Source organism: Panulirus ornatus, chromosome 6 (genome assembly GCF_036320965.1).
Source record: "Panulirus ornatus isolate Po-2019 chromosome 6, ASM3632096v1, whole genome shotgun sequence".
Taxonomy (NCBI): domain Eukaryota; kingdom Metazoa; phylum Arthropoda; class Malacostraca; order Decapoda; family Palinuridae; genus Panulirus; species Panulirus ornatus.
Window position 1 is genome coordinate 10,662,108 of NC_092229.1, and position 8,193 is coordinate 10,670,300.

General features: G+C 48.2%; 1 protein-coding gene across 2 annotated transcripts in view; it reads right to left on the reverse strand.

The window, feature by feature from the left end:
• The window catches only part of dnc (phosphodiesterase dunce), a 1,419,595-nt gene extending 1,417,324 nt beyond the window's left edge, over nt 1-2,271 (reverse strand). For both annotated transcript variants that reach the window (XM_071662490.1, XM_071662489.1), the window contains exon 1: nt 2,131-2,271. The gene's annotated coding sequence lies outside the window, so the exon portion shown is untranslated. The remainder of the gene's footprint in view (nt 1-2,130) is intronic.
• Nucleotides 2,272-8,193: the final 5,922 nt, after the last annotated feature.

The following is an 8,193-nucleotide window of genomic DNA, read 5'->3' on the forward strand; positions in this document are numbered from 1 at the left end:
GAGAGAGAGAGATGAATTTCCCGATCCACAAGAGCGCATCAGAATTCATACATCATTAGTCCATATGCGCAAAACGTACTTAAAACAAAACTTTACGGACTTAAGTGTCCAAGTGCCTTCGTCCGTATCAATGTTTCCACGTACGCACAGGTTGGGCGTGCGTACGTGGGTGCGTACGTAGATAGTGTCCTCCCGTCCGCTACAGCGTGTGGATATCTATGTTCAGACGAACGGACACGGGTTTTTCGTAACCGTACTTGCCCAACCGACTCTCTCGGCAAGTCATAAAACTATATCCGAAAATAACCCGAGGGGGGAAAAAAATGTTTGCATATTTCTGTTTTCCATTCTCAAAAAAAGAAAAAAAAGAAAAAGGAGTCACTCGCATGATGGAAATAACACACCCGAAATACGCTTCTCTTCTCGTATGAACTTTTGAGCTACGAATTTTCCAAACAAAAAAAAAAAATAATTCTTATTTGAAAATGATAATCTAGGGATACGAGACGAGACCACAACTAAATGCATCCACAAAACACAACCATAAATGTTGGAAAAATAGAAGGGAACTAAATGTAGTGAGAAAGGTATATAGTTCACAGTACTAGTTTAGGTTTCAGATATCGGTCAGATGTCTATGAGGCAACGCCTATACGATCATATGTCATGGCCATGTTATAACGTAATCAAGGCCAAGATATAATGTAATCAAGGCCAAGTTATAACGTAATCAAGGACGTGTTACAATGTAATCAAGGCCTAGTTATAACGTAATCAAAGCCAAGTTATAATGTAATCAAGGCCAAGATATAATGTAATCAAGGACGTGTTATAATGTAATCAAGGCCTAGTTATAACGTAATCAAGGCCTTGTTATAATGTAATCAAGGCCAAGACATAATGTAATCAAGGCCAAGACATAATGTAATCAAGGCCAAGTTATAATGTAATCAAGGCCAAGTTATAATGTAATCAAGGCCAAGACAATGTAATCAAGGCCAAGTTATAACGTAATCAAGGCCAAGTTATAATGTAATCAAGGCCAAGACATAATGTAATCAAGGCCAAGACATAATGTAATCAAGGCCAAGTTATAATGTAACCAAGGCCAAGACAATGTAATCAAGGCCAATATATAATGTAGTCAAGGCCAAGTTTATAATGTAATCAAGACGAAGATATAATGTAATTCATTTAAGATATTCGTGAGTAACTGAGGGTCAAATGCAAATATCGTATACTGTCAATCACTAACCCCAAAACTAGGCCAGAGCTCAAGAGACACACTGTGACCAAACCACTAAATCACTCACGACGCCCATGACTGGAGAGGCGAGTTCCTGTGCTGATGGTGAGCGGTTATCACCCTCCAAGGCACCACAGCAAGTGAGGAGTTACATGTGCGTGTGTGTGTGTGCGAGATTCAAAACTCCAGAGCCGCGGAATTACACTCGGTCATACATCAATACGGACAAACGCATTTCAGTTTGTGTACACTTTCTTTCCTTTTTTTTCTTTACAAAGGAAGAACATCTAAAAGGCCACGGCAATCAGGTGGTGATAACGTCTCAGTAGCCACAAACATTCGCGTAAGGTGGTTCACAGTGGCTGTAGAAAATGATACACGAGTGTTCGCATCTGACTGCCTGAGCTAGAACCTCCTCTGCCAACACGTAGGGGAGAGGAAGGGGAGAGGGAAGGTCTTGGGCCCGTCCATCTGTAACTTTTCCTTCCACCGATACTCCAACACTGACACCACCACGACCACGTCCTCCTCCTTCTCCTCTTCTTCTTCCACGTCGGCAGAGTGACACACCACAGCAAATACATATCAGGGAACCCAGGATCAAGCTTGAAACCGTGTCAGGATATTACTACGACTGTCGAACGTCGCGTTTGGGGTGCGACACGTGCAGTTCGGTATGATCCAAGGAATCACGTGCATAATATATATATATATATATATATATATATATATATATATATATATATATATATATATGGTTTCACAGGGAAAAATACCAAAGTGTAACAACTTTCAAGTCTGTTCAGTCAGAGATGATTTCAACGTTAACAAGCAGTTCACCATTTCGTACACACACACAAACACACACACACACACACACGTACCACTGAGCTAAACTTATTCTTTTCTTCTCCTTAAGGCCAGAGACTCGTGCTGGCAGTGTTACCACACACAAAGAGGCACCCCTAAAACTGGTAAACACGGAGGTGGTGGAAGCCCGGCTCCTCTCGCCGGCACACGCGCGGTAACACTGTCCATCCCACAGAGCGGCCCGTGCACCGGTCGGGCGACACACACACACACACACACATACACACACACTCTCAAACCACGCAATCACCACACCTTCATCATCAGGTTAACGTGAAAGTCTTTACCAGTCTATCAAGAGCACCACCCAGCTGTAAGGGGCCATTCCTCCCTACGGTGCAACGCACCCTCCTCAAAACACACACACACACACACACACACACACACACACAATCCTCCTCCTCTTCCTCCACCTCTCCGTCCTCTTACCACTCTTCTCTTCACCGTTCCTTCTTCTCTCACTCCTCCCCACCACCAACCCTCCAACCCCCCAATCCAGACAGCCTCCATCCCAGGAAATACCCCCCTCTCTACCTCCTCCTCTCCCACACTCCCAATCCCTCTCCCCTTGCCACTAGTCCACTTGGCTCTGTTTTATTCTCTTCATTTCTTGACTCGTCACATTTGTTTCTAATCTCTCTCTCTCTCTCTCTCTCTCTCTCTCTCTCTCTCTCTCTCTCTCTCTCTCTCTCTCTCTCTCTCCTCTTTAAATTTTTCCCTATCCTCCTATCCTCCACTTCTTAAGTTTTACCGTCTTTCTTCGAGTACTACAACACGCAACACAACGCCACTCGGAGCTTCTAAAACCTCCAATCACCTTCCCCCAATCACCCCCAAGAGGCAACAAGACTATTGCTACTCACCAACAGGCTTGAATCGAGCCGAGTTCCACCCGCTGCTTCAGGAGTGGCTCTCTGTAGCCACTGGTGCCGATGGTGTCCACATTAGGACGGCTACTGTCAGCGCCTGTAGTTTTCCGAGCGTTGCTCTCGTCCTCAAGCGAGGGAATGGAGGTTCCTAGACGGCGGAGAGAGAGAGAGAGAGAGAGAGAGAGAGAGAGAGAGAGAGAGAGAGAGAGAGAGAAAATGGATTCCAGGCGTTAATGATGTCCAGATAGTGGGTCTCCGAGGAAGGAGATGGTTCCCACTCATTATCACCACTTCCCAGGTGTTGACACTCGTTCCCAAAGGACGAAGTTGCCGGATCCCGCAGGGCGGGAAGGATTGCCAAAAGGATAGCCTTGGTTCTACAGAGGACAGCCATGGTTTTCAAAGGATTGTCCTGGGTCTCAAACCAACGCTGGACGTAGTTCTTGGGGAGCGACACAGGGTTTCCGAGACTGTTTTGACACTTGATATGCACATGGCGGCAACACTTCCTCGAGGTGTCGCATCGGGTCTTAAGAGGTGGCTCCAGTTTTCAGACCATGGTATTCATCAGCGGAGGCTGGTACTGGTTTCCAGACGATGGCACCCGATCTCACATGCGCGGAAATGTCTCCTGGATCGAGGCACCGATTCCAGAGGGTGTCAAGGATTCTAAGATGACGGTATGATTGCTCCCCTAAAGAAAACGTATTGGCTCCAAGTCGTTGGCACTGGTTCCCAAAGATGACAACTCCAAAGGAGCAGTGACAACGGCTTCACAACAGTGACACTGGTTCCCAAAAGCGGTAACGGTACCAAGCGAGCCATTAGCAAGACCAGTAATAAGAGCTACCGTACGCCACAGAAAGCACGGTGGCTGTAGCACTAACCAGAGACTTGGTGATGATCGTTGGGCCAACGTAACCAAAGCAGGTCAAGGACAATCACTGTAGAGGGTTACCACACCAAGTATAAGTGCCAGTAGTAATAACCACACCAATTCTAACAACAGTGCCAGCAGTGATAACCACACGAAGTATACAGTGTCTGGTAGAATCACCATTTACCACGGCTGGACGACCCTTGAGCACCACGGCTGGACGACCCTTGAGCAATGCGGTGGTACCCTTGAGCACCATGGTATGACCCTCTCGAGTATCTGGGTTAAGTCAAGAGGCCAGCTTAGGTCACGATACCTAAGACTCGTACCACCGTGCTGCTCAAGGGATCAAGAAGGGCCCCAGGTGCCGGAGGGAGAGCACGCGGGGCGCTCGTGGGACGGAGAGAGAGGTCCCGCTATCCCCCAGATAATAATTAGCGTGTGGCTTACAGACAGCACCGTCCCTCCAGCCAACCTGGTATCGGGTCTGTCCAGCTGTGTGTGTGTGTGTGTCTCTCTCCCTGCCATGGGGTGGGGTCAGGAGCGTCCGACCACGCAGGCTTCAACGCCTCCTAATAAGCTATTACGAATTCATCTCCAGATGGCTTCATTTCCGCTCATTAACATCCTAACGACGGGGAGGAAAAGTGGTCGTGGCTTGATCATGTTGCTGGCTGAAGGTTGCTGTGTTTCCTGGGTTACGGCCTGTGTTGTTGTTGTTGGGCTATGTTGTGACTTGTGGGCTCTGTTAGTTCCCCCCTTACACCGCTGCCGTCACACCGTGCTTCGCGTTCCGTAATGTTGCTGTGTGTGTCGCTTGCTTCTTAGAAAGTTGTGTGTGTGTGTGTCGTATGTTGTGGCGTGTTGTGTGTGTGTGTGTGTGTGTGTGTGTGTGTGTGTGTGTGTGTGTGTGTGTGTGTGTGTGTGTCGTATGTTGTGGGTGTGTGTGTGTGTGCTTTCTCGCTGTTAGAAAGTTTTCGTCAAACTGTTGCTCGCTCCTAAGGATCTATCAATTTCTATGTTAATCAAGGTCTATGTTAATCCGTTAAGTTCTGCATACAAGTCAATCTAAACCCAAAAAAAAACCAATTCAACTATACCAAGCAATACAACTCCCTATTACACTAGGATACACACCGTGAACCTCTGAAAGGCACACTACCGACACTAATGATCACATCAGAATCAACGTTGTTCGTGACACAGAATCTACATCGGACGACACCAGATACCATACAAATGTCATACGATCTCACATACATGCCGACATGGGACTCTGGGAAAACTACAAGCCTAAAACTCCCTGAGGTGACCAAGACCTGACCACAGACTACCATACGCAGCAGACACACACATAAAACGAGATGATAAAGGTTAGGCCAAAACGCAGTGCCACAAAGAGGCTTACTGAACAACAGTCGCCTCTTAACAAACAAAAGGAGAAAAAAATGTATTACGGCTAATGAGCCAGATACTAATTATTTTTGTCCGGTAATTAGCGTAGGAGAGGGTGAGAGAGAGAGAGAGAGGGGGGGGGGCCTCTCTCTCTCGACATTCACTGACGTAGATTGTAAGGAGTGTGTGTGTGTGTGTGTGTGTGTGTGTGTGTGTGTGTGTGTTTGTGTTGAGACGCGCGTGTAGGTGTTTGAGGGTACAGTGCGTGGGCAATGTTTCAGACTGGTTGACAAAGAGGATGCTGAGGGTTTGGACATTAAAAAGATACTGGGGACTGAAGGTGGTGGTGTTCCGCTACTGTGTGTGTGTGTGTGTGTGTGTGTGTGTGGAGGGGGAGGGAGACCAAGCTGGTCGAGGTGAACGGGGACTGCAGGAGCGAGGAAGATAAAGGAGGTCTACTGGAAGGAAGAAGAAGAGGGAGAGGAAGAGGAGGAAGAGGAGGAGGAGGCAGGGCTGGACTAGGCCCCCCCGAGGGAGAGAGAGAGAGGGAGGGTGGGGAAAGGCAATAAGCAAGATAACAACAAGAAGGCATAATTGGTCTTCCTTAACAAGGGGATGGAGGGTTATAAGTGCCACCTGCGATATCTTGAACGAGAGAGGAAACGAGGGTGTGGGAGGAAGAGGGAATACAGGCGAATCGATAAAGGGGAGGTGGGGGATACAGGTGATGGAATACAGGTTCAAGACACAGGAAGGGGAAGACCGCGGGAGGAGGGGGAAGAGACGGAGTGGCTATAGCGGGAGGGTGGGTGATGGGGAAGTTACAGGTCGTGGGAGGATACAAGTGGGGGAGATACAGATGGGAAATACATGTAGGGAGAGAAAGAGAGAGAGAGAGACAGGGTGAGAGGGAACACAGCCTGGGGAGGGGACTCAGCTGGGGGAGAATGCGAGTTCAGGGTTGTGATAATGACGAAATACGAACACAAAAAAAAAGGCTTCAAACTGCAAGAAGAGACAGGAGACGGGGCATATGTGAGGAGAAGTGAGGGTGGGACAGACAGAAAGAAATGGGTTGACGGGTCTCCTGGTTGGGAAGGGGAAACAGCTGATGGGGAAAGGGCGTGTGTTATTGATCACGTCATCAACCTTTCATCAACACACCACCGCAAGGTGATGGCCCAAGGCGCCCCACCAGAACAAGGGCAACGAGGACTTCGATTCCGACTTATGACAAGGGCAGAGAGGGTGGGGTCTTGGAGGGGGGGGGGGGGCCTTAGCTCCAGCACTTGAATCAAGCCGATGAATTTCTTCCTTAGTGTCTTTAACCCTTGAACACGACGACGCGATCCTTGAGCACAACTGCGGGGCCTCAAGTACGAAGATACGACCACCTGAACACGACGCACGACCCATAAGGCCACAAGTGGGGGCCCTTGAGTATGATGGCACGACCCTTGAGCACGACAGTACGATCCTCGAGCACGATTATACGACCCTTGTGCTGAACGTCTGACCCTTAAGCACGACAGTACGACCCTCGAGCACGATTATACGACCCTTGTGCTGAACGTCTAACCCCTGAGCACGACAGTACGACCCTCGAGCACGATTATACGAACGTTGAGCACGACCCTCGAGCAAGACACTCCGACACAAGAACGTCGTATTCAAGGGTCGTATCACAAGTGCTCAGTGTGTTACACATAACTTAAAACCCAGTTACGTGTATGCCAAACGAAGAGACGGAGCTCATGTTTGCCGCAGACATAATGCATCTTAATGAGGGAGTAAGTCTAACAGCCGTGGCGTAGCAGTACGAGACGATTAACTACATGGGAGATGGCTGGCAGGGGGAGGTTTTACTCCAAGTACAGATGAGCGTGTCGAGTGACGGGGCAAACGAGCAACATAGGACGCGTGAGAAAAAGGACCGGAGTTGTGTACGTATCAAGGGTATACAGACCATCAACAGACCAGCTTCCGTCTGCCATAGCTAGAAAGACAAGCAGACCATCGCCCTGAGATCGTCGTGCTACAGACACACACACACACACACGACACCGGTGGACAAAAGGCCGACATACAGAGTCGATATCAAAACCGGCTTCTCTGTACAAGGATGCCAATCCCACGTAACTTCAGTAGTGAGAGGAGAGGAGTTATGATAGTATTACATACTGTTATATGAGGAGATAATATACTCATGTTTAGGATACGGATCCAAGTTTTCGTTCATTCTTGACTCACGGAGGTATTCATTCTCGCCCCCACAGTCATGAAGGATCCACACCAAACCACGCTGGAGATCACCCGGAACTACCAGAGGACTCGATTTATAACGAGCGGGCCGCAGGCGGCTGGGGCGGGCGCCCCGCGTGCACGCGGGCCCTGCGGCAGACGTTACTGCCGCGCTCACAAGAGCCCGAATGTCCTACTTACAGGAGCAAGTTGTTATTAGACGTCAATGGCGTCTTCCATCCATTCTTTTGTATACCATTTGAATGGCAAGTTTAATCACAAGATGTCCTTGTGTTGGGTGATCGAGCCGGAGGGACGGGGAGAGAGAGAGAGAGAGAGAGAGAGAGAGAGAGTGGTGGTGGTGCATTGGGGGACGAGCCTGGTGCTTCTGTGTCCCGTCAGCATACAAGTAGATCCAGAAGATATAACATGGCTATTCTCCTCCAACAGATAAAATAATCTCCCTGTCACAGATATTAACCTGTTACCTGCCTTCGTAGATATTAACCTGTTACCTGCCTTCATAGATATTAACCTGTTATCTGCCTTCGTAGATATTAACCTGTTACCTGCCTTCGTAGATATTAACCTGTTACCTGCCTTCGTAGATATTAACCTGTTACCTGCCTTCATAGATATTAACCTGTTCTCTGCCTTCGTAGATATTAACCTGTTATCTGCCTTCATAGATATTA